Source organism: Camelus bactrianus, chromosome 12, assembly GCF_048773025.1.
Source record: "Camelus bactrianus isolate YW-2024 breed Bactrian camel chromosome 12, ASM4877302v1, whole genome shotgun sequence".
Classification (NCBI taxonomy): domain Eukaryota; kingdom Metazoa; phylum Chordata; class Mammalia; order Artiodactyla; family Camelidae; genus Camelus; species Camelus bactrianus.
This window is the reverse complement of record NC_133550.1, coordinates 8,957,256-8,976,631: the sequence shown is the minus strand read 5'-3', so window position 1 is coordinate 8,976,631 and position 19,376 is coordinate 8,957,256. Positions and strand designations below refer to the sequence as shown.

General features: G+C 37.3%; 1 protein-coding gene across 15 annotated transcripts in view; it reads right to left on the bottom strand.

The window, feature by feature from the left end:
* The window catches only part of SLC16A7 (solute carrier family 16 member 7), a 141,797-nt gene that overhangs the window by 78,635 nt on the left and 43,786 nt on the right, over positions 1-19,376 (bottom strand). For 10 of the 15 annotated variants that reach the window (XM_074374638.1, XM_074374641.1, XM_074374637.1 and 7 more), the window contains one exon: positions 16,827-16,922. The gene's annotated coding sequence lies outside the window, so the exon portion shown is untranslated. Of the gene's footprint in view, positions 1-11,243; positions 11,629-16,813; positions 16,923-19,376 lie in introns of those variants that run through there. The other 5 variants (XM_074374642.1, XM_045510182.2, XM_045510183.2 and 2 more) reach the window with 2 other exon arrangements.

The following is a 19,376-nucleotide window of genomic DNA, read 5'->3' as shown; positions in this document are numbered from 1 at the left end:
GACAGTCAAGAAACAGTCTCAGGAAGGGTTGAAGACACACTGACTTGGCTGAGCTGAATCTTGAAAGATGAACGGGAGCCACTCCTGGGAAGGACTGGGATGTGGTAAGACTGAGGGTGGTAACAGATGACCAAGAAGTACTAGTTCTTATAACCTACAAATGAGAGGCAGCATGAAACCATGATGTAGTTGAAAAGAAATTAGGGTAAAAGGGCACATGAGCTATTCATCTTAAAGTTCTGGAACTTATGTTCTCCTCTAGGACAAGAAAAGGATTTAGTTAGTTTGCATTTTGAGAAATAATCCTAGAGGTAGATCAGAGACTATGGCTGAAGTGAGACAGAGGATATATCGACAAAGTAGTTAAATTCTACTGCAGTAGAATTTCTAGAAAAGCCATCATAAAGCAGTAGCCACGGAGACAGACAGGAGGGCAGATACATTAAAAACACTACTATTGTGTGTTTATAAAAAGAGGTAAATTGTGACATCAAAAATATAAAATGTGGGGCAGGGGGAGGAAAGGGTTTTGCATGCAACCAGAGTTCAGTTGTTGTCAGTATAAAACAGACCATGGTAAGCACAAAGCAAAAACCTACAGAAGAGACACAGAAGATAAAGAGAATTTAAGTAAGGTATACTATTAAAGAACATCAGTTCATAAAAGAAGGCAGCAAGAGAGAAAAAAAGGAATAAAAGAGATATAAATTAGTAAAATACCAATTAACAAGATAGCATTAGTAAGGCCTCGCCTATGGATAATTTCTTTAAATGTAAGTGGATTAAATTCTTAATGAAAAGGTATACAGTGACAAAAAAAAAAAAAATGACCCAACTATATACTATAGGAGAGTCACTTCAGCTTTAGGAAATATTCTAATTTATGTAAATATTACTTAAAATCTGTATTTATCAAAAATATATGTGATATAAAAGCTACATAATAAATAATAATGTTCTTTTACCTACTTAGTAGATAAAAATACTACAGAAAGGAATTGTACACTGTCTTTCCTTCCTCCATTTCCACTTACTGCATTGTTTCCTTTTTTAATGAGTCATACTTTAATTCTCTAAAAAATAAATTTAAAACATTATTCAAAGTATCCTTAGGAGTCAGAGAAAGGTGACTTCTTAATTTTCTGTTTTCCAGGAATTACAAGCTCAGTTACTAAAGACTGACCTAATTGTCTATGATTGTTTTTCAAGTACATTTGCTGTGCTTGAATAGTAAATGAGAATAAAAATCTAGTAGTTACTAAATACATTTTATATAACTATTAGGTTTACTGTTAGAAATGAACAAACAAAATAGGAGCTACATGACATCAAAAAAGAAAAGAGCAAGACCATATCAGCTTACTAAAAAAAAAAACACATTAAAATTATGCTTTTTTAAAAATAAAAGTTTAATTTAAAATGATTGATTTATTCAAAATGGATATGCCCTCAATATAAAAGTAAATGAATGTTTCCATCCAATTAGTCAAAGAGCATAATAAAAATGCTAAAAAATGAGGCAAATTGTTTGTACCTAGCAGCATAATAAATCAGAAGCAAGCTCTGTCACATATTAGTCATTGAAGACATCAATCTGTACAACGACTCCGCTGTCAACTTCAGGTCTGAGGCTAAATCATTTCAGGAGCAAGAAAACCATGAGTCATATTTTTACTCAACAGACATTTGGGAACACGTATTCATGCCGCTACCCTCATAAATTTCTTGACAACTTGCCTGAAGGTCAATCGGCAATGAAATAATAGAAATTTTAAATTTTCAACAGATTATGTGAAGGTGGATTTAACGAGTCTTTAGCCTGAGTTGTCATTTGGGCTCCTGTATATATCCGCTGGGACATACGAGCTAACCTGCAAAACCAGTAAAGCACATAATAGTCCCAAAGCGCACTTAGTAAGTACGTGCATGATGTGTAAGCACCGAAGAATATCAGGATATCTGACTCCAGGTCACTTTTTTCTAAAGGATTAGCTTTAAAAAAATATTTTATAGCCAAGGATGCATCATTCATTAATTTATGACACCTACATGCATCATATTTATTTAAAGACTATGTCTCAATTGTGGTAGACTGCAAAACTGGCCACAAATTATTCTCCTCCTATAATAGTCTCTACTTCTTTAAATCGTTCCTTTTTATATTTACTTTATATGTGACTTGTTGTTACGCAGGCTGCCATAACAAAATACCATCCATTGGGTGCCTTAAACAACAGAACATTAATTTCTCACACTTACGGAGGCTGGAAATCCAAGATCAGGGTTCCAACATGTTTGGGTTCTAGTGAAAGTCTTTTTCTTGGTTGGCTGAAAGCTGTCTTCTCACTGTGAGCTTACACTGCCTTTTCTTGGGTACAGAGAGATCAAGCTCTTTGGTGTCTCTGCTTATAAGCAATTCCATCAGATAAGATCCACAACCTCATAATTAGGACCCAAAGGCCCCATCTCCAAGTACCATTACTTTGGGGGTTAAGACTTCAACTATGAATGGGGGAGGACACAAACAAACAGTCCGTGACCCCTGTGGCTAAAGGCACAATTGCAAATATGTATGAAACTCGTAGTTACTTGAAGACCAGTTGTGCATTTGAGCCTCTCTTCTCTTGCTGTTCTCAGAACCCTTGTCATCACCACCCTGAAAGGAACCCGAGCTAGCCCGCTGGATAATGACACATGTGGTCTTTTCACATCTTTGTCGCTGCTGACCTAGACTAGCTCACTCAGGAGTAAGATGACCTGACAGCTCAGGATCAGGTCAGTCCTACGGCTCTCTCAGACCTATAACCAGAGATTACACCCACTCTCGCCACCCGACTGGACCCTTCAAATATTAACACTAGTTTATATGTGACTTAGGCTCACTGATCCCGTCTTGGACACTGTGATATGAATTCCTGGTTACTTTATACAGTTCCACCATCAAAGTGCCTTCAGAAGAACCTTCTCTCTTTCTATCACTCATTTCACAAATACCTGTCCAACAACTCGTAAAGGAAGGCTTCAGTGTGCTAGCATTAGGGGCACCATGATGGAACAAAATGCAGTCCATGCTTCACAGCTCTCAATTCTTTGAGAGATAACAGCAAATGAAGGGGGGAAATTATAATAATATGTGACAGCCTTTCTCAACTGGAGTTATCTGAACCATCGAACACAGAAAATGATTTGAGTTACCATTTTCTTAGTTCTCTCAATGACGTTACATAAACATTGCTCATTTCAATGCAGAGGAGATAATTTAATCCATTCTAAGACTTACGGCATTAGATTTAATTTCCTCATCAAAAGTTTAATTTTTTCATCCAACTCTCCTTGAGAAAAACTGGTCAATGATAGCAGCTCTTGTATTTGGAAGCACAATTAAACCAGCCTGAGGAGATCATAAATATATTTCAGTTGAGTCTTGAATGATGAGGTGATTTTGTCAAGTGAAAGGAAATGAGAAAAATGGTACCAACAAGAATATTCTGCAAAGGTTCCCAGTAAGAGAGATGCTGGCATACTTCGAGAGCTAACAGATAAAGCTGACTCTCTCTCTCTGTGAGACAACCAATGATGCTACAGAAGCTACCACAGCAAAGCCCAGGAGAAACTGAAGTCACTTGGGAGAACTGACACTCTGAATGAAACACATAGTTGCATCTTTATAAAGTGTTTCCAGTATTAAGTTCAGTGTTACGGGTAAGAAATGGATATTGTGATATTTTCTTCATTGTTACTGATGTCTTCCTAGGTTATAGGAGATAGTAATTCACTATTTCTATGACTTTAGTGTACATTGAAGACAAGAAAATGTGTTCATTAAATGTTAACGTAAATTTTTTTTGCTAAAAAATTAAATATACTAATAAAGATCACCAGTGAACCAAAAAAAAAAAAAAAAACCCCATATTCACTGACATCTTGTCTAGTCTATAAGTCTATAAGTAAAAGTGTATCTCCTTACTGGGTTAGGTTTAATTTTGTTCAATATCATGGGACTCACCTTCAGTATTTATACCATGTTGATGACATGGTCTTACAAGTATATTCCAGAACTAGCCTCAGGAAACCATTGAATCTATTTACCAATCACTGTCAGAAAAAAAGCTCAGTGTTAATTATTCCAGCACGAACTCATTATTTTTGGTAGTTATTCTTCTACACTCAGATACAAAATCCTAAAAATCCTATCCAACACATTAGCTTCACTTTACATGGGAGGACTACATAGTGAAAATTACACTGCTCAAACTTCCTGAATTTTATAAGATCCTTTAAAGTCATTTAATGATGGAGGTAATAGAAATAGAAACTTCCTGCTTACAAAATATCCCAAGTCAGAGTCAACTCTTTTATGCTTTGTGGTGCAGAATTCCACAGCTTTATTAGAGCTTTGGTTCAGATAGCTGACTAGATCCCAAACTGCAACTGAACTAAAGTCCTTGGACTACTGTAAACCGTTCTTGCAAAACCACCGTGGTGGAGGGACGGCACAGCTGCCCGTCGAGGTAAGAATACAAGTAGGGCTCTTTGATTTTTATATAATCATGTCGTTTTTGCAGCCTACACAATTCGAATACGAAGCAGGTCTACCTTACTGCAACAGGCAATACAGAACTGCCAACCACTTTAGTCTTGATTTTCTGCTGTTCAACTTCAGTTAAAAGTCAGCCAACAGATCAAGATAGCTCCGTACATCTGCATTTGGATATAATGGTAATGAAAAATAAAACTCGAAAAGATAAAGCTAAATTAAACTAACCCAAGAGATACTAATAGTAGCAACAATAACAGCAGCAATAAATATCTCCATTATCAATGTGGGGAAAAAAATGAGGTTGCTGGAATCTGGAACCAGAAGAGGTCAATGAAGCAGAAATTCACATTCCGCGTGATGGAGGGGACGCAAAGGGCTCCCAGCAAGACAGGAGACAAGAGTCTGGCTCACTGATGGAAGCCAGGTGCTGGTCTCGACCTGCCTTCCGCACCCTCCACAATCCCTCCTGAAGAGAAGAACAATAAAACCGCTGCCCATTACCCCCTGGAATAAATTTTTTTTTTTTTTTTTTTACATTGGTGCCAATGGGATACAGGCAGTGGGGACTGTCCCACACTTTGAAAACTGCTTGTTGAAGCTATTCCTGTATTTCTCCCCTAGGTGTGCACGTCTGAGCATAAAAAGACACGTAAATGGATGTTTACAGTAGTGAGGAAATAAGAGTTTAAAATCAGAAACAATTTAAATGTATATCAATAGCAGAATGAATCATTCAAGTATGTACATTCATAGAATGGAATATACAGAGTTAAATCAAATGAGCTCAGGCTAAATGTTTGAGCCATCTCAAATAAAAAAATAAAGCATGTGGTAAAAGGGATAATTAAGTATGCCATATATGACATCTGATAATTAATAAAAACCTTGTAAAATGTTATGTATGGACACATTCATATTATAGTAATAATATAAACCCCTGAATGAGAATGGTAAAGGGGGAAATTCAGCAAGGCTGCAATTACAGGGCACAGGGAAGGAGAGGAGGGGAGCAACAGGGGAAAAGAAAAGCATGGGTCTCCATCTGCATCTGTGAATCATTAGCACCTAAGTAACCAAGACAAGATTTAGTTTCTGAGTCAATAACTAGATTATATACACTGTATGTGTCAGGCACTATTCTAGGCACTGGGAATAAGCAAGACATAAAACAGACTGAAATTTCTGCCCTCACAGAGCTTACCTTCTAGTAGAAAAAGAGGTGAAGGTAGAAACAATAAGTGAAATGAAAAGTAGTCCCCATGATGATCACCACCATGGAGTTAAAACGAAACCCAGAGCTGGAGGAGGATGGTGCAATTTTAAACCCGGTGGTCAGAGAACACCTCACAGGGCAAGCCTCACTGAGAAAGTGACTTTTAAACAAATAACCAGAAAGGTGTCAGTACAAAACATAAGGCTGTCTGGAGGAAGGGTTCCTAGTAGAGGCAAGAACACATGCAAAGGCCCTGAGGCTGCAGTGTGCTTGGCAAGTTCAAAACAAAACAGATATAGAGGCACACTGTAAAAAATAAAAAGCTGTATTAAAAAGAATAATTGTGGTGTTAAAGTTATTTTTATAGAGCTTCCCGGTTAGGTGGAAAGTATAAAAATGCTTTATACGTGGATTCAGGTCTCCAATATGTGGATTCAAGTTTCTAAGAGCTTCTAAGCAGCCTGTATCACACTGAGAAAAAGTCATAACAGAAGAAAGGAAGGCTGAGGAGGCAAAAGATTAAAAAATGGAAATACTAGTTTCCCTTGAAAATTTCCAGTCACCTCTCTTTTATTTGAAAAAAAAAAATCACAGGAAGAAAGAAACACTTTACAAAGAAAAATCAATTACTGCTCCATATTCTTTCTCCTATTCTTCCCACCAGTGAGGGTTAATTTTACGTGTCAACTTGGCTAAGCTTTGGTGCCCAGCTGTTTGGTCAAACACTAGTCTAGATATTGCCATGAAGTGATTTTGTAGATGTATTTAACACTTACAATCAATTGACTTCAAGTAAAGAAAATTACCCTCCACAATGTAGGTGGGCCTCATCTAATCAGTGGAAGGCCATGCAAGCAAAAATTGAGGTTTTCCAATGGAGAAAGAATTCTACCTCAAGACTGTAACATAGAAATCCTGCCTGAGCTTCTAGCCTGCTGGCTAGCCCTGTGACCTTTGGACTTAAGACTGTAACATCAACTCTTACACGAATTGCCAGCCTGCCCAACAGTTTCAGACCTGCCAGCCCCCATAACTGTGTGAGCCAAATCCTTAAAATTAATCTCTTGTTTTTTGTTTCCCTGAACAACCCTGAGAAATGTTGGTACCATGAAATGGAATGTTACTGTGAAAAACACCTAAAAATTTGGAAGTGGCTTTGGAACTGGGTACTGGGTAGAGGCTGGAAGAGTTTTGAGGGGCTTGATTATAAAAGCTTGGATTATCTGGACCAGAGTATTGCTATAAATATGAATGGTGAAGGTGCCTTTGCTGGGGTGTCAGACAGAAATGAGAAATACGTTATTGGCCACCGAAGGGAAGATGATCCTTGTGGCAGAGAACTTGGCTGAACTGTGTTCTTCTTTGGGGTGGAAAGTAGAACTTGTAAGTGAGGAAATTGGACACTGAGCTGAGGCTGTCACTTCCAACAAAGTGTGGAAGGCATAGCCCAGTTTCTCCTGGCTTTGTATAGTAAAATGGGAGAAAAAAATTAAAGTAGAAATTGCTGAGCAAGAAGGAACCAGACCTTGATGTTTTGGAAAATTCTCAGCCTATCCAGGTAGCGTGCTCTGGAAATAGTCAAGGACAACCATTTACTAAAGGGATTAGGTGTGTGACTCATGGATGTAGTCAATCAACTCCTCAGAAGCCAGGTACAGAGACGCAGGAATCCAGAAAAGATCTGTGGAGCACCCTCTTGTCTGAAGATTGGACTCCAAGAATTGTGTAAGAGGTGGATAAGGTTTCTAAAAATTTTATACCGCCAGAAACACAGTCAACATGGATTCAAAGGAAAAGAGATAGGATGAAATTAAGGAAGAATAATTCTGAAGGGGGACTCACAGGTGCAGAGGCCTCAGGGAAGGACCAATTCAGTTCCAAAGGGTGGAGTCACCTCCCCTGTTCGGGGGGGCAGGGCCGAGGGGGCAGGGCCACTCCAGCAGGCCCAGGGGACAGAGCATCAAGCCACAGAGATTTGTTCTCAAACCTTAAAACCTAATGGAATTTGCCCTGCTAAGCTGCAAATCCATTTTTGACCAGTGACCCCTTTTTTTCCTTTCAATTTCTCCCTTTCTAAAGGGGAATGTCTATTCTTTATCTGTCTAACTGTTGTATCTCAGAAAAAGAAGACCTGTTTTCTAGGCTTCACACGCCCACAGACGGAGAGGAGTTTTGCCCTGGCTGGATCATACCCCATGTCTCACTCACAACTGATTTAGATAGAATTTGGACTCAGAATTGATGCTGGAATGGTTAAAACTTTGGGTGATACTGGGATTCGGGGAATGTATTTTTTCTTTTTTTAATTTTAATTTTATTTTTTATTGAAGTTTATTCACAATGTTAATTTCAGGTGTACAGCAAAGTGATTCAGTTATACATATACACACATGTGTATTTTTTTCAGATTCTTTTCCATTACATATTATTACAAGAAATTGAATGCTGTTTCCTGAGTTGTACAGTAGGTCCTTGTGGTTTACCTATTTTATATATAGTAGTATGTCTCTATTAGTCTCAAACGCCTAATTTATCCCTCTTTTGCCCGTTCTCCTTTGGTAGCCATATTGTTTTCTATGTCCATGAGTCTATTTTTGGTTTATAAATAATTTTTTTTTACATTGATAGGACATGAGTTTTGGGAGGGTCAGAAGGCAAACTGTTATGGGCTGAACTGTGTCTCTCAAAAATATATATATATTTAATTCCTAACCTCCCATATCTCACAGGATGACCTTCTTTGGAAATAGGGCCAGTGCAGATGTCATCAGTTAACATAAGGTCATACTGGAGTATGATGAATCCTAATCCAATATGACCGGTGTCACAAGAAGACGGCCACGTGAAGACACAGAAACACAGGGAGGACGCCACGTGAAGACAGAGGCGTGAACTGAAGTTATGCAGCCACACCTGGGTCTGTCAGAGGTAGAAGAGCAAAGGAAGGATCCTCTCCCAGAGGCTTCCAAGAAAGCACAGCCTAGCCAACACTTTGATTTCAGACTTCTAGTCCCCAGAACGGAGAGAATAAATTTCTGGGTTTTTGTTTGTTTGTTTTTTATTTTTGGGGGGGTAGGTAATTAGTTTGTTCATTTTTAATGGAGGCACTGGGGATTGAACCCAGGACCTCGTAAATGCTAAGCACACGCTCTACCACTAAGCTATACCCTCCCCCTAAATTTCTGTTGTTTTAAGCCACCTGGCTGGAAGTATTTTGCAATGGCAGCCCTAGGAAGTCCTCCGTAAGCATTTATAGTCTACCAGGTAAAGTTTTATATGAATTCCCATGATTCTCATACTGAACAAGAGAGCCCCACTGATAAGGTACTTAGCAGAGGTTCTTACAGGTTCTTACATGATTTACCCATGATTTGCAAAGCAAGTTAACTGTGATGCTGAGACTTGAAGCAACATCTTCCAACACCTACACCCTTTACAGAATTGAAAGCATTGATACTCTCTGTTTCCCTCCCTTTTAGATAGATCTTGTGCGTTTATATGCACGCATGCGTATGTGTGTATACGTGTGTGTGCTGGCGTGTGTGTATGTGTGTGTGTGTGTTAATATTTATGGGTGACTGGTCAGCTTTTCAGCAATTCATGGAGTATATGCAATAATGAGCTAAAGGAACAGAGACAAACTTTTTGGTGGTAATTTGATTTGCATACTCTCAATAGAACACTGAGCAGTAGGTGAATATCAACGGACAGTGAATTATAATGGCACCTACATATCAGTATGTGCAAGCCAGGTTTTTAATATAATATCTAATAATAAAAGATGAATTGAAGAGTATGCTGAAGCATGGTAAGAAATCTGTACATTCCCAATTTAAAAAAAAAACACTTAATTGTCAGGGTCGCAAACTTAGTTTTTTTGATAATATCATAGTCAAATAATTGTCTTCTCTTTAGATTGCACACAGATTGTTTCAAATTTTAAATAAAGATGCCTAACATTTATCTGCATATGTTGACTGAGTAAAATATTTTAAATGTCCTTAATTAGTGAAACTCTAGCCACCTGAACATTTAATTCACAAATTATGAACCTGTCAGCATGTCATTAGTGTGTATCACAATGAGAAATGGCAAAACTCTGCTCTAACTTTGGGAATTGAAACACACCTAAACAAATCCATATACAGACAGAAGGAGTAGATGGTATAAATTACTAAAAAAAATAACAAAAATTTCAGCACTGCTAAGGGTGAATCTGGAAAGTACCACTCACTGCACCACTGTACCTGAGATGTCCTGATTCAGCCATTCCTCCAAATGGAAGTGCATTAAGGAATAAAATTTGATGTCCTTTTCAAAAACGGCATGAACATTGACTAAGAAACCATTCATTCTACTTGTTACCCAGTAAATAGAGACACTGATGCTAGTCTTAGCACTTCTAACTGCTGTTTCTATCTTCCTTCTCTGGACCCAGTTCTTCATACAACAAATGTGATGTTCTTCAAGGTTTCTAAGAGTCCCAGATTTCAATTGCAAAATCATCGATCATCGTCTGACATTTAATTTCATTTCAAGAGAAATATAAATGGAAAACTGCATAAGTAGTACCACAGTAACATTTAGCCTTCGATGTGTACTTGTCTTTATCACGTGAGTCTAAATACAACCAAAACAAGTTCCCTTGGCCTTAGATACTTGCTGAATAAAGATAACAACGTCCAGACACTTTAGAAAGAACAGAAAACCTCCATATAAACTCATCTGATCTGTGGCTCCAGCGGATTAAGTAACGCATCTCTTTATGTTGGGAACTCAGCACAGAATAGGATTACTCTGCATATGAATAGATAGCTTTTTTTTAAAAAAAAAATCAGCTTTGAAAACTGTAAAATTAAGAAGCAATGTCCTTAATTACATATAAATTATATGATAGCATCATTTGCAATATAACTGTACAATAACTTCATATTTTGCCAAAATATAGTCACAAATGTTTTGGACACATAATAAAATCCAATTTACTTTTTACAGTTTTTCAGCAAAGTACACATAGATGGTTATGAACCATTATAATTCAGAATAAGAAAAATGGGATTCCTTGTGATAGTGTTATATAATATCAAGTAAAATTGAATTTTTACTGATTAAAGATTCAGTGTTACTTTCAAATTTCAGTGTTAAGCGAAGTTTAAAATTTTCTTACTAATGAAGACTTGGCAAAGTATATACTGTACTATTTAGGTAACTGTGATTAATACATTTTTCAACCAAGAGGCTTAAGAATGACAACAATTAGTATTATAAAAACATTAAAATATTCTATTTCTCTAATATAAGCACAGAAGACCTCATTAACCTTAACTTGGCAGCGCTCAAAAGCAAAATCTTTCTGTCAACCAACACAGTTTTCTACTGTTCTTTCATTAAGCTTAGAACATGAAATCAGTTGATATCGAAGGAATAAAACATGTCTATAATCTAAAGTACATCTCAACATGGGTGCAAGTTGTATAATCTGAAAGTTACCTGAATAGAGAGAGAACACGCATTTGCCACTTCTCAGGGCTCAGAGTTGAGAACGGAGACAACTGATCATTAACCTTTGGCCGGAAGCAAACTTGCACACAAATCTCAAGAGGCTCTCTGCTTTCCCCTCCTCTCTTTTCCTCTCAAATTAGGGGAAAAGTAGCTTTGTCTCCTCTTGACTTGCTTTGACATGCACAATCAGCTCATACTTTTTACACTGTGACATTAACTTGGCTTAACTTACATCCTGGGTCAAAGAAAATACACACTCTGAATGGCCAAATCTAACCTAATTCTCTTCCTCTGATACTGCTATAAACACCTTTTCAAGTGTATGTATCATGTGATTTAATCATGAATGCAACACACTGCAAAGTACTCTCATGCATCAGTCAAAGTGTCAGTTAATCTTCACCCAGCCTGAGACTAGATAACTCAGTCAGTTCCAAACAATAATAAAGAGGCCAAGGCCATGTGTTGAATCCCTTGAGAGGCAGATAATTTCATTTTGTTGCCTAATCACGCATCACATGCCTTACTTGGCCAGCCATCCTGCAAATGCCTGCCCTTAGTCACAAAGGGTCCTCACCTACGTGCGTGACGGGGAACTGGATGGCGGGTCAGTGCCGCCATCTTTGTCTCTGAAGAACTTACAACAACCTTTGGCGAAATGAAGAGCTACAGTTTAGAAGGTGTTTCTCATATTCTACGTAGGTTATTTTACCAAACAACTTACACCCACAAATCATTCTCTAATCCATAAAAGACAGATATTATGATATATATTTTAAATATGAGGGCCCAGAGGCTCAGAGTTTGGTTACTTATGTTAGGTCAGATGGCCGGTAAATATTGGGTCTTGGATTCCAATTCTGGTTTGTCTGGATCCAAGGTCCAATTTCCTCTCCATTGAACAGCAGGCCAAGCCTTTCTGTGGTCAGTGGGTGAGGAGAATTCTATTTCCCGTCTGAAGGATGCCATGGTGTAGATCTAGGCAACAAGCAATAACTAGTTGTAAAATGCGCTCCCTAAAAGTTTAATAGGCTGCGTTTCTAAGTGTGCTTACGTAATGGCTATAGCAATCAGGTAACAACGGAAATCTCTGGACGTCTCCTCTAATTCATTTACCCAAATAAAGCAAATGCCTTTCCAAAATAAGACACAGGGTATTTTTCCGTCTTCTATTAAAACTTTTAAGTTCAAAATATAAAAGGAAACAAAACGAAACCATCAGAAAATTCTGCCTCATATAAAATTTCTCATAAAGTTTGAATACACTGAACAAACTGTACTATGGATTTCACGATGATAGAGAACATCTGACAATCAAAAGCAGATGACGGCCTTACTAAGAACTTTTCAAATACCTTCATCCCAACACAGCAAAGTGCTTAGCAGCTAATAAATGTTCAGTACAATTAAATAAACGGGCTAAAATTACCTGGTGCAACATAGATGACTAATCTATTAATAATGACTTCATTTTGTGCTCTGCACACACACCTGAAGTAGTTTGTCTTTTTCAAAACAAGGTGGAGGAACAAAAATTCAATAGTCATTTGTTTTATCAACTATTTTCATATAATGCCAATACGATCATAAGACTCAGTTTTATACAAACAAATGATTATAACCTTTATTATATAAACATAACCATTAACGGCACCAAGAATGCTACGTTTAAAACGCTCCCATGTGTATAATCAATATTTTTACTTAGTATTGTTATATAAAGTTCAAAAGTTAAATAAAGAAATACAAAGAAATATCTAAGCTTAATATGTAAAAATCATGCTGTCAAGAAAGTAACTTAACATAAGATCCATAAAAACTAAAATTGGCAAGAGTATGAACAATATATTTTGTACTTATTTTGTTTGGTTTTCTTATTGTTACTACAGTATTAAATCCTTAAAAAAAAAATCACTATCCAAGTAATAGAGACAGCTGTGTTTATCACATAAACCTCTGAGAAAAGAAAACCCAAATGCACAGACTTGTTCACGAGCACAGGCGAGAAAATGGCTGAAGGTGACTAACCTTTGCCAAGGTTACAAATTCTCAAGAGTGATTCCAAAAATGTGGTAATATGAGGTTTTTTGGTTTTTCTTTTTTTAATTCCAGTCTCCAAAATTCAACAATTTGGGCACAAGAAAGAGAGAGAGGAATAGTCTCAGGGGAAAACCTTGATAAATAACATGTGTGCTCCTGGAACAGGTTATTAGTTCTGCATTTGAAACATGACAATGAGTTCCTGGCAAGGAATCTGTTTATAACATTATTCCCAAGTTCCATGCAGTGTTCGCACATTTCCCTTGCGAGATCTGATTTTTTTTGCATTATGACTAAGGAGTGAAAACTGAGTTAATGGGGAAAACCCAAGTTTTTTCATCTGAATAAAAAGTGCAAGAAATTGTGCAGAGCAGAAAACTCATATACACACACACACACACACACACACACACATTTGGGTGAGAAAAAGCAGTGAACTAGTCAAAAGACACTAATCAAATGCCTCACAAACAGAATGGAAATCTTTTAATGGATTGTCTCATTTGGATAATTTTTTTTTCCTATTCTTTTCCTGGAAAGAGTACTGTAATCTTAACATTCGCTTAGCATAACTGACTGTGATCTCATTATTTTCTGAATTCTAGAGTTATAATGGAGTTTGAAATTGGCATATAATAGAAGAAAACAACCCAAATTTATTCCCGGAGTTAATTATCCCTCAGAGTTATAATGTAAAAAGAAGTCTTTTTTAAACCTCGATAAGCATAAAAGGAAAAAAGGCTTTAGTTAAATCTGCTTTCATAAAATAATTCCTCTGAGGTTTCAATACACCACGGGAAAACATAATGGAAGCAGAGGGGCCCTAAACACAAAATATACGAGCATTCTACCATTTCAACAGGCTTCCCTCTTTTTGCTGATGACAGTGGCTCACTAATAGAACAGAATTACTGTAAGCATGTTTTGAGTATAGGGAGCATTTAAGACTGTTCCTTCTAATGACTATAACTCAGTAAAAAAATGTAAAAAGCAAAATTCAGAACTCAGAAAAAAAAAAAAAAAAGGCTGTTCCTGTTTTGACTGTTATCCAGTCAGTAGAAATACTCATCCAAGACAGGAAACATGTTCAGAGAGAGTCCTTTGAAAATAGCCTCCTCGCTCAGAACTTCTGATTCCTCTTCTCTCCCCACCATCGACCCCAGCACACACATGGCCTCCAGCTTTCTGTTAAATGCACCAGCATTTGCCAGTGATTCAGCTCAAGCTCAGAGTCAGCAATGACATCTCCCCTTCCTCACCAACTAATCAAATTACCAATCCTAGTAGGTTCTGCTTCCACAAGGACTCAAATCCATCTCCTTCCCTTCTTTCCCATAGGCATCATTTTATTGCAATAAATTTAGTGGCTTTCCAATTGTTACACCAGCATCCAATTTCTTTACCTGAACAAAGCCTGAATATCTTTGTCAAATTTGGACAGTTCATACAAGCTCAGGCCATGGCACACTGCGAGACCAATAACCCCTCACTGACGCTTTCCAGCACTCACACTCCATGGCCATATGTGTGCAGTCCGTGCCTTCACCTCTCTCAATTCTTTGAGAGATAACAACAAACAAAGGGGGAAATTATAATCTGTGGCAGCTTTTCTCAACTGGAGTTACTGGAAACATCGAACACAGGGAATGATGTGAGTTACCATTTTCTTAGTTCTCCCAATGATGTTACATAAACATTACTCACTTAAATCATCCCACTGGTCTCTGATTTCCCTGTGTGGACGTGACTCTCTTGGCATCATTTTATTGCTAAAACCTTCTAAGAATCAGCTGAGCTGTAATCTTTCCACTGGTGAAGGGTTTGAAATATTGGAAGAATTACCAATATGTGACAGAATCACAAAGTGAACAAATGCTGTTGGAAAAATGGTGCCATAGACTTGCTCAATGCAGGGTTGCACAAACCTTCACGTTGTAAAAACATGAAATGTCTGAGAATCTCAATAAAGTGAAGCACAATAAAACAAGGTATGCCTGTAGTAAGAATCAGGGCAGAGCCAGGATGTGAACCCACATGCTCAGGATCCACAGTCTGTGCTCTTAACTGACAAAGAATAGGCAGGGACAAGTCAGTTCCCTTAGTACACCATGTACCCAAAAGGAACCACTGAACAGATTACAACCTACCTCGACCATCATGTGCTTAGCATGGGACAAAAATGAACACCTCAAAGGGGCAAACCCCCGAGAACTGACCTCATTTCACCCCGGCACAAACCACTCTATTCTCAAGCTTCCCCTAATCTCAGTGTCAGTCGTGTTGTTGTAGTAAACTACCACGAACTTAGTGGCTTAAAACAACGCAAATTTATTATCTTACAGTTCTGGAGGTCAAGGTCAGAAATTAATCTCACCAGGCTAAAATCAAGGTGTCAGTGGGAGGCCAAGGGAAGAATCTGTTTCCTTGCCTTTTCCAGCTCCTAAAAGTCACCCACGTAACTTGACTTGTGGCTGCATCCTCCATCTTCCAACCCCTCAGTCGGGCTGAATCCTTTTCAGGCTTCCACTTCTCCCTCATTCATCAGGTCCCTGGTGATTACACTGGGCCCACAGACACAAGCAGAAGGATGATCACAAGGTCGTTTGAAGAGCACCCTCAATTCTCCCTCGCCGCGCAACCTAACACTCGCAGGGTGAAGGGACTGGGATGTGGGGAGCCATCAGTCTGCCTTCCTGGACACACCAAGCTGTGTACATGAACTTGAGATTAAAGACAGAACATAACCATGCAGTCGGTCTAGGCAGTGTACCGGACAAATGCGCAATACACCTTGGTAAATTCATCACTCTACTCTTATAATTAAAATATGTAGCAATCCAAATACAAAAAGGAAATGTGGCCAATTAAATATAGTTTCTGACAAGAGCATGGACTGGTTATAAGGACATCTGACTTCCAAGTCCCTTTCTCACTGGTGACGCAGTCTTGAGCAAGGCGCTGACGGCGCTGAGCACTGACCGTCTCATCTGGACGGTGGGGGCAATAACCCCCGACCTGCTTGACACCAGGATTCTATTGAGGATCAAATTAGATTCTTATGAGTACTACAAATAAAGTTTGAACACGAGAAGTCCCAATACAAGCATTTTTGGTCAAAATATAATGATTTTTAAAAGGGTGCAAATGACAAAGATAAAGAATAAAAGTCTATTACTACAGCCTCCACGTTTATTTTAAAACCAACATTCATACAAGTAATAATAACATAATTCAGTTGTTATTACTGAAATTTATCTTTTACTATCTATAAAGGAAGGACTTATGTTCAGCTCTATTTTATACACAGAGAAACTGGAGCTTACTCTCTTGCCCAAGATCACACAGAAGGTGGAGTCACAGAAGGACTAAAGGCCAGAACGGCCAACTTTAAAAGTCTTCTATTTTTGAAAACGGATTTTAACACCAGACAAGCCAATATTCCCATTCACATTAAGATCCACTAATGCCACAAGCGGCATGACTTGGAGTGAGCAGACAGAAGAAACCGTATTACACACCGAGGGCACTTACACGGCAGCTCTGTTGGCAGAGTCCTCCGGTCCTTTGGTTTCCAAGATTCCCGTGTCTGAGGTTTCACAGGAAAGCATCACATCTTAAGATTGACTCCTAAAAGAATCAGAGACGAGAGTAACCACCTAAGTACTGAGATACATGCCAAAAAAAAAAAAAAAAAGGTATCTAAATCCAGCTCCATCTCTGGATAGCACGTAGCTTTATTGCACTGGCTAAAACTGCTGTCAGCCTTTGCTAAAGCTCCAAGGTTTTATTTCAAGACCCTCTTTCGATATGGGCAGGTTGTTTAGTTAAATCACTTCACATCACCACTAACCCGTGCTCACTATGGTACCTGCTTTTCTTCGTGCCTGCCCTTACATTTTCTGTCCTAAATCATACTTTCCGAAGTGCACAGGAGTGCCTACAGAAACATCAGAGAGAGTCACTTCAGTCCAATGTATTTGGGACTTCAAAACAATTACTTGTCTTTAACTTTCAGGAGACTTTTTCTTCCACCTTTGGTAGGATAATGAATAAATGTGTGTATGTATATGAACGTTCATAAAGCAGTAACTTGAAATTTTTACAAAAATACATTAAAACTCTATTTACATTAAATTTATTAATTTAAAAAACTGAAGTCAGTTAATACTTGTAGAATGCTAGCCTAGTGTCTGGCAACAAAATAAGAAGAAGAAAAAGAAGAATACAATAATTACAAGAATTATTATTTCTGCTACTTGAGACAGTGAAAAATATTAGTTTGTATAGATGAATAAATATTAGATCCTTGCTGATTCCTGACTTTAAAAATACAAGATTTACTTGACTACATAAGTCCCGTTTGTCTTATTATTAAACCAATGTAATTAATAAACTCTTGGATATGATCCAAAAAAATCAGATTGTTTTCAGTAGCAGAGTGCAGTGCAAAGATTATTTAAATATGGTTCACAGGAGCAAAGACTAAGAGGAAAGAATGGAGGTAACACAATGTCATTGAGATAGGACCTGCAGTGTTACCTGGCATGACCAGAGAACTTTGACATTGTCATCTAAAATGGAAGGAATTTTAGCCTGGCAGGCAATATGCTGACTGTGGAAGTTCCAAGACTATAATAAGCAGACTAACTATGGACACATAACTGTCTCATTTAGTAAATATCCCATGGAAACTGGTCAATTGCACATGCAAAGAACTTCCCTGTAGTGACAAATTCTTCTGAATTCAGAATCAGCACTACAATATATTTTACAAAATTACTGGAATTATACCACAATAAGTAAAAGTTATATGATAAAGTTAACATGTCTAAGGACATAACATCTTACTACAATTAAGTTAATTTCTTGCTTCAGTGACCACCACTGAACTACATAATTATGAATTTATTTCATTTATAGACACGATGATATACCGGTATTTTTGTTATAATCCACTCTATCTGCATAATTACATTCCTTAACTCCATGCCTAAAAAGCAATGTCTCTCTTATTTCGATTCTCATGTGAGATAAAATAATGTTACTAAATTTGAGAACTATGAGATAAGGAAGTTTTTTTCCCTTTTCTTTGTATATTAACAATAAACTTATTTTAACAACTTGAATTTAGAAAATCCCAGATTTTACTCTAGAACATCAGAATATCAGAATTAATTTTAATTTACAGCATTTTGTTATGCAGAAATGGAGCAGCAAGAGTTTTCTCATTTGTTTCAGTGTGCACCTTTACTATTATTATTTTGTTTAATTGAAATACAGTTGATTTACAATACTGTGTTAGTTTTCAGGTGTATGGCAAAGTGATTCAGGTATATATTTTTTCTCAGATATTTGTCCATTATAAGTTATTACAGGATATTGAATATAGTTCCCTGTGCTATGCAGTAAATTCCTCTTGCTTATCTGTTTTATATGTAGTAGTTTATATCTGCTAATCCTAGACTCCTAATATTATTTTTGTAACAGAAACAAAGACACCTTAAAAGCTATGTGTTTGAGAGCTGATATGTTTTTTAAAAAAGGACTAATTTGACAGTTATGATCATATCCATTAAATAAAATTTTTTTAAAAAAAAGAAGTTGTTAAAATGAAGTAAAATGCTTTCTGTTTGTTTTGGCATGCCTTTTGACCTTCTGGGTAACCTTCATCTTGTACAAAAGCTAGCCTGTGTGACCTTCTGAAACACGCACGTCTAAATCACAGATAAGTTTCACAAGGGCTTTTACTTATTGAAAAAAATAACTTGTAGCTCTCTTACTATAAAACCACTGCCAAAAGCTTAGGCGTGCTTCTAGAAAAGTCCAGAAGCTAAAAGAAATTCCTTGATCCATTATACTGAAAATCAGCACAAAGACCCCTGAAAGGTTATGCTAACATCCAATCTCTTACCCAATTATCAGGTAGAAAAAAATATGATATTTTTAATTCTGTTAATTTCACAGGTTACTATTTAGATCATTTAAATGGGTGTATTTTTTAGAAAGAATGAGCAGCTATTTATTTTAATATTCCACAGTGTCATAAAGTTCTGTGTTCAGTGTTTGGTCATCTCAGACTTA